Source organism: Triticum urartu, chromosome 5A (genome assembly GCF_056163025.1).
Source record: "Triticum urartu cultivar PI428250 chromosome 5A, HENAU_Tu73, whole genome shotgun sequence".
NCBI lineage: Eukaryota > Viridiplantae > Streptophyta > Magnoliopsida > Poales > Poaceae > Triticum > Triticum urartu.
Genome location: NC_141877.1, coordinates 503,747,170 through 503,765,507, shown reverse-complemented (window position 1 = coordinate 503,765,507; position 18,338 = coordinate 503,747,170).

The window sequence follows — 18,338 nt, the reverse complement described above, 5'->3', positions numbered from 1 at the left end:
GCCGCCTTAGTTTTCGTCATATCGGTGTTATGTTCCCAGATTTTGCGTTCCTTACGCGGTTGGGTTATAATGGGAACCCCTTGATAGTTCGTCTTGATTAAAGCTTTTCCAGCAATGCCCAACCTTGGTTTTACCATTTTCCACCTAGCACCTTTTTCCCTTAGGTTTCCGGAGCCCGAGGGTCATCTTATTTTAACCCCCCCGGGCCAGTGCTCCTCTGAGTGTTGGTCCAACCTAGAGCCCCTTGCAGTGCCACCTCGGGGAAACTCGAGGGCTGGTTTTAGTTGTACGGATTGCTTATCTGAGTGTGCCCTGAGAAAGAGATATGTGCAGCTCCTATCGGGATTTGTCGGCACATTCGGGCGGTGTTGCTGGTCTTGTTTTAACCTATCGAAGTGTCTTGAAGAACCGAGATACCGAGTCTGATCGGCATGTCTTGGGAGGAGGTCTATTCCTTCGTTGACCATGAGAGCTTGTCATGGGCTAAGTTGGGACTCCCCTGCAGGGATTTGAACTTCCGAAAGCCGTGCCCGCGGTTATGGGCAGATGGGAATTTGTTAATGTCCGGTTATAGATAACTTGAACCTTAACTTAATTAAAATGAATCAACTGAGTGTGTTACCGTGATGGCCTCTTCTCGGCGGAGTCCGGGAAGTGGACACGGTGTTGGAGTAATGTTTGCGCAGATTGCTCTGTAGTTTCTTGCTCGCACTTTGCCTCCTCTTCTCGCTCTCTTTTGCGAACAGGTTAGCCACCATATATGCTAGTCGCTTGCCGCAGCTCCACTTATATTTACCTTGCCTTACCTATAAGCTTAAATAGTCTTGATCGCGAGGGTGTGAGATTGCTGAGTCCCTATGGCTCACAGATTACTATTACACCAGATGTAGGGCCTGCTGATTCCGCTCCAGGTGACGCGTTCGAGCTCAAGTGGGAGTTCGACGAGGACTCTCAACGTTACTATGTTTCCTTTCCTGATGATCAGTAGTGGAGCCCAGTTGGGGGTGATCGGGACCGTGTCGCATGTTGGGTTATCTTTTATTTTGGCAGCGTAGTTGGGCCATGAGTGTTTGGATGATGTATGTTATTTATGTACTTGATTGACGTGGCGAGTGTAAGCCCACTATGTTATCCCTTTTTATTATCTATATTACATGGGATGTTTGTGATTATTGCCTGACTTGCGACATATGCCTTCAATGCGATTATGCCTCTAAGTCGTGCCTCGACACGTGGGAGATATAGTCGCATCGAGGGTGTTACAAGTTGGTATCAGAGCCTTCCCCGACCTTAGGAGCCCCACTGATTGATCGTTTTTAGCAGCCGAGTTGTGTCTAGAAAAAATGTTTTGAGTCATTTAGGAATTATATATCGGTGAGTTTAGGAATTCTTTTTTACTTCCCAGTCTCCTCATCGCTATGCTAAGGCATCCTGACGTAGAGTTTTGACTCTTCTCTTCTCAAATTTCACTAAAAAAATTTAGGATCACGCGGGTATCTTGGAATCGTTCCGATGGTTTTATGATGAGAACATTGTCTTGGTGCCTCCTGTCAGGGGTTTTGTGGAACTGTCCCGGGGAGTTGAGCTCTGAGGTGTTGTCGTCATAACTTTATCGTTGCAGTTCTGGAATACCTGAGTTTAGTACGCCGACATCGAAAAACTCTTTTATGCAGTTCGTTGGTGAGATAACCTCGATGCCACCCATTACTGGTGCGGGAGTTCGGGAGTATCGCCATAACTTGTATAACGGATGCTTTTTGAAGGTTGAGGTAGATGGTTTCCGAAGTTTTTCTCGGTTATGTGTTGAAGGATGGATACAGCTAGATGTAGGATTTGCTAGATTTGGGTGAGATATTATGCTTCCCCTGTATCCCCAACACCTGATTGCATAACCGGAAAGGTTCGGGAGTTTCATAGGTGGGAATTCTTGTAGCTCTAGTTCTTCTTCCACGGAAATTGGATTGAGATTGGGATTTCTTACCGATTATTCGTTCTTGATCCGTACCTTGTTGATTTATTTCTCTACCTAATTCTACGTGGCTTCTCAATTTATGGATATGTGACCATTTCAAGAGGAATGCATTCGTTCATTTTGTTCGGATGTGAAGACTATATGTTGCAATTTTCATTCCGTTGGTTTCAGCTTCAATATTTGTCTATCGATGTGCTAATGGATGTCAACCTCTTCAGGATGGCTCCTCCAACGTGCACGACTCCGAATCCTGATCCGCCACCACCTCCACCTCCTCCGGAGGCATGGCAAGCTGTGATGGCGGCTACCAATGCAAACACACAGTTGATCATGCAAATTCTCCAAGAGCGCAACCAAGGGAACCAAGGCAACAATCAAAATCACTCTGCTACACTCAACCAGTTCCTTGCTAACGGGCCAAAGACTTTCAGCAATTGTGTTGAGGCAACCGATGCTGACGATTGGCTTGTGGATCTGTGCAAGCATTTCGAGTGCAGTAACGTCAGGCCTGAGGACTTTGTCAAGTTCGCTTCCTTCCAACTCAAAGATCAAGCTGCAGAATGGTTCCAGCAGTACAAGGACTCCAGAGGTGGACGTGTTATCACCTGGGATGAATAACGTCAAGATTTCCGAGCTCACCATATCCCTTAGAGCGTGGTTGAAAGCAAGCATGAGGAATTCCGCAACCTGAAGCAAGGCTCTTTATCTGTCTATGACTACAACAAGTTGTTCCAGAAGCTCGGCCGCTTTGCCAAGAAGGACGTACCTGATGAGAAGAGCATGATATACCAGTTCAGGGGTGGTCTCAGAGAAGAAATTCAGCTAGCTCTTGTCCTCTTTGAGCCCTTGAGGTACGATGAGTTCTAAAACATGGCATTGAAGCAAGAGGCCGCTCAACTGAGGTGTGATGCTTCCAAGAAGCAAGTCAGAGATGTTACTCCTTCTTCCTCTACTCAAGTGGACAAGCAGCAGAAGTATTGGCTTCCTCCTCCTCCGTTCCGTCAGCCGTATCACCATAAGAGCAAAGGTGGCAGTGGTTCTTCCCACCCACCCAACCCTGGCTTTCAGAATAAGACTTCGTGTCAAGCTCCAAGATCGGGTGCTCCGTACCACCGTCCGCTTTCAGAGGTCACGTGCAATAAGTGCCAACAGAAGGGTCACTATGCCAACAAGTGTTTCAACCGGAGGCGTCTTCCTCCTCCTCCTGTGAGATCGGGAAGTACAGCTCTGGTCAAGCATAACCCCAAGTACGCCAAGGTCAATATGGTGAATGCAGCTCAGGCAGAGGATTCATCAGATGTCATCATGGGTAACCTTCCTGTTAATGATATTCCTGCAAGAGTACTTTTTGATACTGGTGCATCGCATTGTTTCATCTCGAAGCCTTTTGCATCTAAGCATGAGTTGACTTCCCAAGTTATGCATAGTCCGGTAGCAGTTGTCTCTCTGGGTAAATGTTTGCTCGCTAACCACGAGATTCCGGATATTTCTATCATGATGGGTGATTTCAAGCTTCTGGCTTCTCCAATGGTTCTTGGTAACTCTGATATTGATCTTATTCTCGGAATGGATTGGCTTTCTAAGCACAAGGCTCAGCTTGATTGTGCAGCCAGGCAGATTCAATTGACCCATTCGTCTGAGGATGTAATTGTCTTTGCCGCTCGGGATAATACCATCCATCTGTTTTCTCTTAATGAGAAGGGTGAACTCGATGCTATCTCGCAGATTCCAGTTGTTTGCGAATATCAAGACGTCTTTCCAGAAGAGCTTCTAGGAATGCCTCCGCACCGGCCAGTTGAATTCGTTATTGATCTTGAGCCCGGCACGGAACCTGTGTGCAAGCGTCCTTACAAGCTCGGACCTGAAGAGTTGAAGGAGCTAAAGAAGCAACTCGATATTCAAGAGAGAATGGGTCTCATCCGGCCTAGTACTTCTCCGTGGGGTTGTGGTGTTCTTTTTGTGAAGAAGAAGGATGGAACGGACCGACTTTGTGTTGATTACCGTCCATTGAACAAGAAGACTATAAAGAACAAATACCCACTTCCCAACATCAACGAGCTGTTCGAACAACTCAAAGGTGCCCAAGTATTCTCCAAGATTGATCTCCGTATGGGTTATCATCAGATTCGTATTCGTGAGCAAGATATTCCCAAGACGGTTTTCAGGACAAGCTATGGTTCATATGAATACACTGTCATGTCTTTTGGCCTCGTCAACGCTCCTCCGACTTTCTCTCACATGATGAACTTCATCTTCAACGCCTACACCAATGACTTCGTTTTGGTCTATCTTTTATTCATTCTGGTTTTCTCAAAGAACAAGGAAGATCATGCCAAACACTTGCGTTTGGTGCTTGATAAGCTCAGGGAACATCAGTTCTACGCCAAGTTCTCCAAGTGTGAATTTTGGCTCGATGAGGTTCTTTATCTTGGTCATATCATCTCTTCCAAGGGCATTGCCGTGAATCCTGAGAAGGTGTCTGCAATTGTGAATTGGGAACCTCCTCAGAACGTGAAGCAACTCCGTAGCTTCCTCGGTCTCGCAAGCTATTGTCGAAGATTCGTTGAAAACTTTTCTAAGATCGCGAAGCCTCTCTCAAATCTTCTCCAGAAGCACGTCAAGTACGTTTGGTCTCCGGAGTGTGACATTTCTTTCAACACTTTGAAAGAGAAGTTGATCACTGCTCCAGTTCTGACACCGCCTGATGAATCCAAGCCGTACAAGGTCTTTTGTGATGCCTCTCTCCAAGGTCTTGGTGCAGTATTGATGCAAGAGAAGAAAGTTGTTGCTTATACCTCTCGCCAGTTGAAACCTAATGAGAAGAACTACCCCACTCATGATCTCGAGTTGGCGGCAGTTGTGCATGCTCTTTTGACTTGGAGACATCTTCTCTTGGGCAGAAAAGTGGACATCTTCACTGACCACAAGAGTCTCAAGTACATCTTCACTCAGCCTAATCTCAACCTCAGGCAAACTCGATGGGTCGAAATGATTCAAGAGTATAATCCGAGTATCGAGTATACTGCAGGCAAGGCCAATGTGATTGCTGACGCATTGAGCAGAAAGGCTTACTGCAACAGTCTGATTCTCAAGCCTTATCAACCCGAGCTTTGTGAACCTTTCCGCAAACTTAATCTGCAAGTTGTTCCTCAAGGTTTCCTCGCCAACCTTCAAGTCTCTCCTACCTTAGAAGATCAGATTCGCCAAGCTCAGCTTCTTGATGCTATGGTGAAAGAGGTGAAGATTGGGATTGCCAAGAGTCAACCCAAGTACAAGTGCTACCACCTTGATGACAAGGATACTCTCTTCTTCAAGGATCGTATTGTTTTACCCAAAGGTAAACTTCGTAAAGTGATCATGAACAAGGCTCAAAATTCTCTCCTCTCCATTCACCCTGGGAGTACGAAGATGTATCAGGACCTCAAGCAGGCTTATTGGTGGACTCGAATGAAGCGCGAGATTGCTCAATTCATGAATGAATGTGATGTCTACAGAAGAGTGAAGGCAGAACACCCACTACAGGAAACCTGTTAATCTATGATGGATTTCTGGTGACATTTTCAAAATCCTCCATGGATGTCATGGTATAGCCCCCCAAGCCCGCCAAAGGCCGCTAAGCCCGCCTAACCTTTACCCATATAAAGCGCTAACCCTAACCCTCATCCTCTCTCCCTCCTCCGTAGCCCCTCCCGATTCCTCATCGCCGCCACCCACCACCTCCTCGCCCCCTCCTCCCACCGCAGGCCACCGTCCCTCCCCCTCCTCTCCTATCACCTAGCGTCTCCGGCAGCTACCAGATCAGCCGCATCCCCCATCCATCCATCCCTGTCAAAAACAATCTCTCTCTCTCTCTCTCTCTCTCTCTCTCGTATGACCCCTCACGGCAGCCATCGATTCCGGCGATGTTCACCATCTCACAGCACACACATAAGCTGGTCTCCGACCCTAGCCCTCCAGGCCGGCTAGATCCACCTCGTCCGCGACCCGAGTCCATGGCTAGGGTTTCGGCTATGGTGTTGCCTCCATCGCCGGCACGTCTCCGATGAGTCCGCTGTGTTCCAGACCGCGCGCCCTCGTGCTCTCACCGCCTCCTGGATGGCAACCCCTAGCTGGGTTTGCTCACGGGCGTCGGGCTGCACGGCTACGACCCCGACCTCCTCTACCGCGGCTCCGACGCGGCCGTGCATCCTATGGCAACCTCCTCTGCAGCATTTGGACCACTGCAGGCCCTCCCTTGCCCAGGTGAGCACCTCAAACCCGATCTTCCTCTCCTCCTGCCATCTTCTTTTTTTGTTATGATGTGCTTTGACTGACTCAGCGTCTTCATCTATATATATCTGAACAGGTCCCGGTTCTTGCAAGCATAGAGCATCTATTTGCCGTGTGCAGTAATAGTTTTGGTGTCAAGCTAGCTACATATGTGGATGCTCTAATTTTCTCCCAATGATTCAATGTAATGCGTATTTCAGATGCAGAAACTATGTTGTGTTCTGATGGCCATGCTACTATTTGTTGTTATAGTTTCCCCTGATTTCAGAAATATCTAATGTCTTTTGTGTACTTTGTAGTATCTATATAATAATTAGAGATACATGATAACTCAGTTCAGTTTAAGCGTATGATTTTCTTATCTTGTTTGGCTGGGTTACATATTTACAGATATAACTGTTGGGACATTACGCACCATAATTGCAAACCTATCCAGTACTAATGTTGTATGAATGCTCTATACTTATTTCCTATTCTTACAACCAACTAGCATCTTGTCTCTGACTCCGCATCATATATTTGCTAGCTGCCTATAGATTCTGCTGAGATCGGCATTAGTCTTTTTGGGCTTGATTCATTCAAGAAAACTATCTGTAGACAACTATTTCATTTATTTATTTTCAAGTTCTTTTTGCGAAAGGACATAATACCCGAGCCAGCTTGTAGAGCTGGGATTATTAAGTTCAGGTTTTGTATCCTTGTGTCCTGTATATATCTTCTCAATTTCTCATCAACTAATTTATACTCTGTATTGGTGAGGTCGTATTTCATTTTCTGAAAAAGAATGCAATATTAAGAATAAAGTTTTAACAAGGAAAATGGAAAGTAGGATCGTGCAGCTCTCCCAATTTCATTTATCATATAATTGATAAAGAAAGGTCCAACACTGTTAGTTTTAATTGCCTAGTGTGGCTACTGCCTACCCTAACTCTTAACGGTGTGTGTGTCTATGTGTGCTGATAAGGTGGTAGCAATTGCTATCGAGGGCTCTGGTTCAGCAGCATGTGTCTTGTGTGTGCGTGCTTCCTCTCTGAAATTCATTTTCTCTGTATCTTGTACACTGCAGGGTACCAAATAGAGACTAACAGCAGGGTACTAAGTAGAGATAACCCGCTGCACTGTGGTATGTGGCCTTCTATCAAGATCTAATTCGGTTTAGATTTCCCCCTAGGTCCTGGTGCGCAGATTTTTGTTACTGTATTAACATGTCGACATTTTCTATTTAGAGTTTTCTCCCTAGGCATTTCTTTTTCTGTCCTTGTTGTGTCCTGCAGCCTGGTGAACATGTATTTCAGAAATAAGTTTAATCTGAATCTGAGAAGAAAATTACAACAGTGTGGTAGTCCTATAGCTAGAATATAGAGGTTTAAACCTGTTATTAAATTTCTGTACTAAGTATATGTATTAGTGAGTCAATTTAGAGTAGTACTACTACTATTAATTGTGCACCTAGAAGTACTAGTACCAAGGCCACGTGTTAGCAAACTGTCTATCAGTCTTGAGGCACAAACTGGGCTAGCACTTGCCAACAAAGTGGCACAATACATTTTTCTGAACTCCTTTGCTCCATGCCTAGGTCGCCCTCCTCAATAGTGCTACTGGCAAGTGATCCTAAATCTTTTTCTTGATGTTGTTCCTCTTTTTTCGATCACTTAACACTTGAATTGTCTGATTATGATCTCTTGTTTTTGGGATGCAGGTCTGGTAGTGCCGTAACAGCCGTGCCGTTGCATGGCACACAATAGAGCTTGAGAGCGCAACAACGATGGTAGTGATGGAGCTGCTCCGCGATCAACCAGGGGTTAGTTCTCTACTGCCATTCCTATGATTTCTCTTCTATTTCCATTCCCTAGCTGAACTGCTACTGAAATGCACCTATTTGGTTGATCCAGTTCAGAGTTACGCATATTTCATGAGGATGCGATTTTCAACTAATTTGCTTGTGCCACATGGATCTTGGTGGTTAAATTTATGTTTTTATGCACTCGAATCAAAGTAATCCCATTATGCATGTTGTTAAGACCAATAACTGATACATCCTAACCACTATCTCCATATCTCTTAACAGAACCATTTGCCACTAGTATAGATTTATTAGTGGCCATGGCTCTTAGTTATTTTGCATGCCATTTCGGGTTCACTTGGCAAGCAGGTGTTGTTTACTATTGTCAGTGCCTTGATAAGTATTTAGTTTCATGTGTAAACTTGTTGAGACATGAACGTTAGAAGCTTACGCTATCCAGGTAGACGACCAGTGGCTTCGCATCATGGATATTGTTTATTAATGATGCCTTTTTTTGGCGGATTTGTATGGCCTCTACTGCTGCTGCTATGGTACTTGGTTAGACTTTCATTTGACACATTTATATTACATTGTCAATTATAGGTCAATTTGATTAGACTTTCATTTGACTCATTTCTATTTGTATCAACTTGATTAGACTTTTTATTCTCATTTGTAAGCTAAGATTTGAGGATTTTGGAAAGCATGTAATTTATTTTTTTAGTTTCTTACAATTCTCATATTTCTACTATTAATTCATGTCTACAAAATGTCTAATGTTGTTGTAAATATGATAGGTATGATTGGGTAGCGGTCTACCTTGGTGCTATCCATCACAATCTGCCATGACATGTAGCCTCCAGCAGGAGGGTCGACGACAACATGAATAACAACCTTACTAGTTTATATGGGTTGTTGATGTAAATTGCATTTGTACTTGTTCCTAACCTTGCTGTGACATATATATTGTCAACATATGTTGTATATTATCATATTATGGAGGATTTTACAAACTGCGATGTTGCATATAAACCTATGGATGGCTGTATATTGAATGATTTGTGTGACGTTTAACACTTTGGAAATACTATCTTGGGCCAAAATTGGCATTATGATTTGTGCACCACATTATGCTAAAAAGTGTTTCGTCTCAAATTGGGCTGAAAGAAATGAAGCATACCAAATTTAATTTGATCCTAAATCCATGACGGTTTCTGTGACGAAAGTTAGCATACACATAGGCAGCCACATCATTCTAGTTGTTGAATTAAAAATCCTATGTGGCGTTGGTCCATGACGGTTTGTTTCGTCATGAAGGATTGGGCCTAGTCTGGGCTTGGACGGGCTTAAGGCAGATCCATGACGGTCAAAAATCGTCATGGAAGGTATGATGCCAAATTATGACGCAATATACATGACGGATTCTAAATCCGTCATGGACGGGCACACAAGACAGTTTTTGACCGATTTGTGATGGACTAGATCCGTCACGTATTAACAGATTTCTTGTAGTGACCAAAGGCCAGCTGGTCTCCTCCAACCTCTTGCCATTCCAGAATGGAAGTTTGACCACATTGAAATGGACTTCGTGACTGGGTTTCCTAAGTCCAAGCGTGGCAATGATGCTATATTCGTTGTCATCGACAAAATCACTAAAGTGGCTCACTTTCTGCCTATCAAAGAATCGATCACTGCAGCTCAATTGGCGGAACTCTACACCTCTCGAATTCTCTCTCTGCACGGTATTCCACAAGTGATCTCTTCAGACCGTGGCAGCATCTTTACCTCCAAGTTTTGGGATTCTTTTGCAGAAGGCCATGGGCACCAACATCCGCTTCAGCACAGCTTTCCATCCTCAAACTAGCGGTCAAGTCGAGCGTGTCAACCAGATTCTTGAAGATATGCTCAGGGCTTGTGTGATCTCTTTAGGCATGAAGTGGGAGGATTGTCTTCCTTATGCTGAATTCTCCTACAACAACAGTTTTCAAGCAAGTTCGGGCAAGGCGCCATTTGAAATTCTGTATGGCAGGAAGTGCCGTACCCCTCTCAACTGGTCTGAAACCGGTGAACGTTAGCTTTTGGGTAATGACTTAATAACAGAGGCAGAAGAAATGTGCAAAGTCATTCAAGATAACCTAAAAGCAGCCCAATCCCGCCAGAAGAGCTACTATGACACTAAGCACCGTGATTTGGTTTTCGAGATCGGAGATCATGTTTACCTCCGCGTCTCTCCTATGAAAGGTACTCGTCGCTTCGGTGTCAAAGGGAAGCTTGCCCCTAGATACGTGGGACCTTTCAAGATTGTCAGCAAGAGAGGCGATCTCGCCTATAAACTCGAGCTTCCTTCAAACTTTGCAAATGTTCATGATGTGTTCCATGTCTCTCAGCTTCGAAAGTGCTTCAAGACTCCTGACCGCACCGTCAACTTTGAGGACATTGAGCTCCAAGAAGATCTCTCTTATCGTGAGCACCCAGTTGCTATTCTTGAAGAGACTGAACGCAAGACTCGCAACAAGTCAATCAAATTCCTCAAAGTCAAGTGGTCACACCATTCCGACCGTGAAGCTACCTGGGAACGCGAGGATCAACTCCGTTCTGAGTACCCGGCATTCTTTCAGTCCTAGATCTCGGGACGAGATCCTTTCGTAGTGGTGGAGTGTTGTAACACCCCGGATGTAACTTTCCCAATTTCTACTCCAACTCTTGCCGTTTCTGGCATTAAGTTATTTTATTTTCTCGGGTTCGGGTCTTTGCCTCCATGTGTTGTTATCGTTGTCATGCATCTCATATCATGTCATCATGTGCATTGCATTTGCATACGTGTTCATCTCATGCATTCGAGCATTTTCCCCGTTGTCCGTTTTGCATTCCGGCGCTTCATTCTCCTCCGGTGGTCATTTCTACCTTTCTTTCGTGTGTGGGGATTAAACATTTCCGGATTGGACCGAGACTAGCCAAGCAGCCTTGTTTTACTACCGGTAGACCGCCTGTCAAGTTTTGTATCATTTGGACTTCGTTTGATACTCCAACGGTTAACCGAGGGACAGAAAAGGCCTCGTGTGTGTTGCAGCCCAACACCCCTCCAATTTGGCCCAAAACCCACCTAAACCTGCTCCATCATCTAGAGCATTCGATCACGATCGCGTGGCCGAAAACCGCACCTCAATTGGACTCTCCTAGCTCCCTCTACCTCTATTTAAAGTCCCCTCCCGAAATTCGCGGATCTTCCTCTTCCTCTAACCCTAAAAATCCACCGCGCCACGCCGGACATGTCCGTGCCAGCCGGACACCGTCCGCCGCCTGCCCGCACCAGTGGCAGGCTGCCACGTGGCACCTCCGCCGCCAGCCGCCGCCGCGGCCCGGGAGCCCGGAGCCGGCCCCCGCGGCCCGCTCCCTCGCCCCGCCTCCTCGCGCCCGAGGCTTGGCCGGACCGCACCGCCATCGCCGGACCGCGCCGCCCCGCCGCCCGGTCATCGCCGTGCCGCCGCCTCGACCGCGCCGCGCCGCCGCCGCCGCCTCGCCACGCGCCGCCGCCCGCCGTCGCCCGGCCCGGATCCGGCGAGATCCGGCCGGCCCTTTCTTCCCCGAGTTCTCCGGCGAGCTCCGGCGTACAGGAACTCCGGCAAACCTCCCGACCAACCTTGGATTGCGTGCAAATCTCAGATCTGGATTTTCGGTTGACTTTTTCCCTCCTAACCCTAGCTCAAGTGCCCATGTTCATAGCATCGTATCTCCTCATCTGTAGCTCCGATTTGGGCATATAGCATATCAAATTGTTCGTTTCAGAGAGTACATCATTTCATTCTATTGCATCATTTTCATTTGAGTTCATCTTGATGCCCGAAATTCTGTTAGAAGAGGGCTACTTGAGTTAATTGTCAGATCTGCTACTCCATTTGCATATTTTTCATTTTTGCCATGATTATTGTGTGCATGATATGCCCTGATGCTCTACATATGTTTTGTTAAGGGTTTTGCCATCTCTCCAGAGGTTCAACCCATGTATTTTTGTGATGTGTGTGGTGACTAGTGCAAGCTTGCCAAGTGAGGCACTTGGTAATTCTGATTTCAGGGAACTAAGTCCTTAAGCTGTTTATTTCATATGGACATATATTCATACTGTTTCTAGTGATCCGTGCGTCTTTTGAGGATGATTAGTAAGGATGTTTTGTTCATCTTGTAGTGATCTATCCATCCATGTCTTTGTTTGCAATTATGGAGCAACCTAGCTTGAGTCAGTCGAGCTCTACTTTTGCTACTTTGTGAATCTGGGCAGATTGTCAACTTGTTTGCAATTTTGCCGATGATGTTGTAGTTGATCTGTGCATTCTATGATTTTGTTCTTGCCATGGCTAGCTTGCATTTTGTGTGTTCTCGATAGATGTATGCTTAGATTTCCATGACTTGCTCCGTAGTGAGTGCATCGAGCTCGTAAACATGCCTACTTGATATTTGTTTTTAGCATGTGCCAGTTTTCACTAAGTCTGTGAACTAATTATGTTTATGCCATGTTCGCATGCTTGCAATTGTATTTTCTGATCCCTTTTGGCTCAAGGTCACTAAGGGACTTTTGTTAAGCTCTTTTAGTAGCTCCATGCCATGCTTTACTTTGCCATGTTCAGGTCCTGTAGCATGTAGTTTTTTTGCCCCGAACAGTGCTCCCTGATCTGAAATTTCCGACAAGTGTAAATTTCACTAAGTCTGAGATCTGTTTGCCATATGCATTTTTGCCATGCTTGTTTGAACCTGTTAATGGATGAATTGGCCGTATCTCAGTGCTAGAATTTTGTTAAGCATCTTGAATGCATCCCTGCCATGTATTTTGTTGCCATGTTTGTGTGCTGTAGCATGTTCATCTCATTGCATTTAGATGGCTACTTGCTGTAAATCGCAGATCGTGGTCATATTTGAATCGCTTGCCATTTCCAAACCGTAACTCCAATTCCGGCGTTATTTATATCATTTTCAAACTATTTCATCTCATCTTTCCAGTGGCACACTTGGATTTCCAAGTTGAGGCCAGGTTCATGCATTTCCTGTCAAATCTTGCATATGCATCCCGCATCGCATCCCGCATAGCATATCATCATTGCATCATATTGTTTGATCCTTGCACTTGGTTGTTTGTGTCCTTGTTGCTTGTTTTTCTTGTTTGGGTAGAGTCGGGAGGCGAGTTCGCTAACGAGGAGCCCGTTGAGTTTGCTCTCGAGGATCCAGTCAACTCTGACAACTTAGCAGGCAAGATGATCATACCCTCGAAATCACTGCTATCTTTGCTATGCTAGTTTGCTCGCTCTTTTGCTATGCCAATGCTACGATGCCTACCACTTGCTTTCAAGCCTCCAAAATTTCCATGTCAAACCTCTAACCCACCATGTCCTAGCAAATCGTTGATTGGCTATGTTACCACTTTGCTCAGCCCCTCTTATAGCGTTGCTAGTTGCAGGTGAAGATTGGAGACCGTTCCTTGTTGGAACATTTATTTACTTGTTGGGATATCATTATATTGCCATGTTGTCTTAATGCATCTATATACTTGGTGAAGGGTGGAAGGCTCGGCCTCTCGCCTAGTGTTTTGTTCCACTCTTGCCGCCTTAGTTTTCGTCATATCGGTGTTATGTTCCCGGATTTTGCGTTCCTTACGTGGTTGGGTTATAATGGGAACCCCTTGATAGTTCGTCTTGATTAAAGCTTTTCCAGCAATGCCCAACCTTGGTTTTACCATTTGCCACCTAGCCCCTTTTTCCCTTGGGTTGCCGGAGCCCGAGGGTCATCTTATTTTAACCCCCCCCCGGGCCAGTGCTCCTCTGAGTGTTGGTCCAACCTAGAGCCCCTTGCAGCGCCACCTCGGGGAAACTCGAGGGCTAGTTTTAGTTGTACAGATTGCTTATCTGAGTGTGCCCTGAGAAAGAGATATGTGCAGCTCCTATCGGGATTTGTCGGCACATTCGGGCGGTGTTGCTGGTCTTGTTTTAACCTGTCGAAGTGTCTTGAAGAACCGAGATACCGAGTCTGATCGGAACGTCTTGGGAGGAGGTCTATTCCTTCGTTGACCGTGAGAGCTTGTCATGGGCTAAGTTGGGACTCCCCTGCAGGGATTTGAACTTTCGAAAGCCGTGCCCGCGGTTATGGGCAGATGGGAATTTGTTAATGTCCGGTTGTAGATAACTTGAACCTTAACTTAATTAAAATGAATCAACTGAGTGTGTTACCGTGATGGCCTCTTCTCGGTGGAGTCCGGGAAGTGGACACAGTGTTGGAGTAATGTTTGCGCTGATTGCTCTCTAGTTTCTCGCTCGCGCTTTGCCTCCTCTTCTCTCTCTCTTTTGCAAACAGGTTAGCCACCATATATGCTAGTCGCTTACCGCAGCTCCACTTATATTTACCTTGCCTTACCTATAAGCTTAAATAGTCTTGATCGCGAGGGTGCGAGATTGCTGAGTCCCTGTGGCTCATAGGTTACTATTACACCAGATGCAGGACCTGATGATTCCGCTCCAGGTGACGCGCTCGAGCTCAAGTGGGAGTTCGACGAGGACTCTCAACGTTACTATGTTTCGTTTCCTGATGATCAGTAGTGGAGCCCAGTTGGGGGTGATCGGGACCATGTCGCATGTTGGGTTATCTTTTATTTTGGCGCCATAGTCAGGCCATGAGTGTTTGGATGATGTATGTTATTTATGTACTTGATTGACGTGGCGGGTGTAAGCCAACTATGTTATCCCTTTTTATTATCTATATTACATGGGATGTTTGTGATGATTGCCTGACTTGCGACATATGCCTTCAATGCGATTATGCCTCTAAGTCGTGCCTCGACACGTGGGAGATATAGTCGCATCGAGGGTGTTACAACTGTGTAGACGGTCTAGAGCTAAGAGAGGAGAAGAGAAGAGAGAGAGAGAGAGAGAGACTGTCAGCAGTTTCCGGAGACCGAAAACGTCCGACGTTAGACCGGCTATAATGCCGCTATAGTTATCCGTTGGGGCATCAAACGATCTCCGAATGCGATGAAACTTGACAGGCGGTCTATCTACACTATAATAAGACCACACGTCAACTCTCATCCCATTCCGAGAACATTTTCCGGCCACTTATAAAATACTATTTCGGACATGCCGCGGGCGCGTGCAAGTGTGTCTGGGCTCAGAACGGACAACGAACAGAACGAGGAGACCGGGGCAGATGCAAGTTTGAAAACATGATGCTGCAATGCACATGATGACATGACAAGATGCAACACGCAAGTGAATGACATGACAACAATAGCGAAAAACTGGAGGACACCTGGCACATTGGTCTCGGGGCGTTACAACACTCCACCACTATGAGAGGATCTCGTCCCGAGATCTAGAATGGCATTGGAGATAAAACGGAAGAGAAAAAGAAGAGGTAATACTAAGTTGCTTCTTTGACCAATGAGTGAGACCAAAGAACCTTGAAAAGGTTAAGCCATTACGAGAAAAGAATACAACGGAGATGAATGAAGTTGAAAACACTCCGTTGGGAAAAGGAAAACAAGGAAGAACAAATTCAAACAGCACTCCGGTTGAAAAGAGATGCAAGACTTGATAAGATGAAAAGAACTGAGCAGAGGGCACAACTCTCCGCTTAAATGTAAAAGCAAGAAAAGAACAAGGTCCTGACAAGAATAAGAAGAAATGTTGAAGATAGCACCATCACAATGCCTCCGGAACAAAATAAAGAGTGGAATGGAATGAACGAAGTGAAACAAGATCTCGAGGGAGCACGCTTACAACAACAGCTAGAATGGAGTTGTTGGAAAACCAACAATTAAAAGAATAACCTTGATATGGTCTTTATGGAATACATCTCAAATTATGAGGTGACAACCTGCCACTCACGGAAAAGGAATTGGCTTGGAATGAACAAGGAGACGAGAAACTATCTCCACGGGAGGATAAAAGAAGAACTTGGATCATTGATAAATACCATAAGAGCGACAATCCTTAAAGGAAAGCTTTATGTGAAATATAGCCCAAGATAACTACAATGAAGAGATTGGTGGATTTAAAATACCTCATCTTGATAACTTGTATAACATGAAGCACGAAGGGAAATTATCAAGAATGGCATAACACCACCTCAAAAGATATGCGTGAAAGAATTGCACTCCGGATTGCAATATGAAGAAAGCTTGAGCTTCTTAGAAAAGAATCTCGATGAAAAAGTTGGAGAAGGAATTAAATCCTTGATGGACCATTATGTAGAACCTCCATGAAGAACTTTGGTAACGAAAGGATGATCACAACGGAATGAATTAAAAGTTGAAAACACCAGTTGAACCCTTGCAATGATTAGATGGATCTTCGTGATGATATAGTTGAGAGGTCTTGGAACTCCGGTGAAAGAAAAGATGAATAACTGAGATCAAGAATTTTTTAATGAACCTCCGGACTAAGGAATTAAATTTACTCGAAGAAAACAAGAATCAAAATTATGTTATGCGTATCCTTCACCAATTAAGATTGATGAGAAGCAATGGATTTCGCATACTACTTATTCTCGTAGAACGGATTAAGATAGATATGGAGTAAACTTGAGAAGGTCTTCAACGAACCACCGGAAGGATTGAAAACAACGAATAATTGATATGATAACGAATGACGAGAGCTCTTGAACGAACCACCGTAAGGATTGAAAACGATTAAAGAAAAGATAAAGAAAACACCGGGAAGAATTTGAGAACGAATGATTATACTTGAGAGTATTTAGATACAAGTGAACGAAAAGATCCTGAACTGATTAGAGGATATTTGCACGAAACACCGGTAAGATTTTAGACAAAAAGAGCTGAAAGCTGAGAATGAATAAATCTTCTGAAATGATGGGCTTCGGAGAATTCAACTGAAAAGACTCCTGAATTACTCCGGATGGGTGAAAAGAATTATCACGAATGAAAACAATTATGAGAGGATGGCCTCGAACTAGAACCACGAATCTCTGAGAGAACGGATAAGATATGGAGGTAAAGCTCTTCTTCGGTCTTCAAATGTTGAGAGTGACGACGAGAAACATCAACATGAGTTGTTGAGATACTCCGGGATGAATATTAGAAAGGTTGAACCCACGATGAAAAGAAATTGAGAGATCTTTGAGAAACACCTCTGACTGATGAAAATTCATTCTTACGTCAAATTTGAAATGAATTTAGGATAGCTCCGGTAAAATAGAAGAGTCAGGTAAGATCCTGGAAAAAGACCTGTGGGTTAGGGCCCACTCAAAAGAAGCACCATGGAATGATTGCTTGAAAAGAGAGATTCCACCGATTGAAATAAATGACTTGAATGAGATAACATCCTCGAAAGGGCTTGAACGAAAGTAGAGTGGAAAACACGAATCTTCGAGATATCTTGAGCACTCCGTAACAATTAAATAGCGAGAATTGAATGAATATGAGGTGCACCGGCATGAGAAGGTATTTGAAACGAGGAAAAAGGATATGATCAACAAAGCTTGACTTGAAACCACCGAAGAAGGAAAAGAACGAAGAATGATGAGCTTGAAGCTCCATTAGAATCTTCATGAGAATCACCGGATAAGAACATTGGCGGAAAAAGGAATGAAGAGACTTCACATCAATAAAATGATACTTGATTGAGATATATGAGTCCTCGGAGAAAAACAAGGGAGGGAGGGCGGGAAAAACAAAGGCAACTTCTAGATGGATGAAACAAACAACATTGAGAAAACTTGATATTGGATCTTGCAAACGTTGAAATGATCGGATCCACTAGGAGAGAAGCACACCGGTTGACAAGAACTTGAAATGACAAACTCGACGATCGAGAAGGATTAGTACTCATATCGGAATATGAGAACACCATTTGGGGAAGGTATGGAATCAACACTTGACATTGAAGCAACTCGAATACCACAACTCAAACAAAACAAAGGATTGGATTGCGAAATAAGCCGGAACAAACATATGATAGAGATTTCGTCTGAAGTTTTCGTGGTGGGGCCTACATGGGCTCGATCGTACAGCACCATCATGTACAAGGCAGTGCACATGACATACGAAGTGTCCCCGAGTCGGCATAGCCAAGGACTCTTTAAGACACAACGAGACCACTGTAAAACCAATCGTGGATAGGCGGACCACTAGACGTCGAACCCCAATTTCATATCATACATCTGTCGGAAAGATATCCTAAGAGCTACTTGAATTCCCACCTATGAAACTCCCGAAACTTTCCGGATATGCAATCAGGTGTTGGGGATACAGGGGAAGCATAATATCTCACCCAAAACTAACAAATCCTACATCCAGCTATATCCATCCTCAAACAC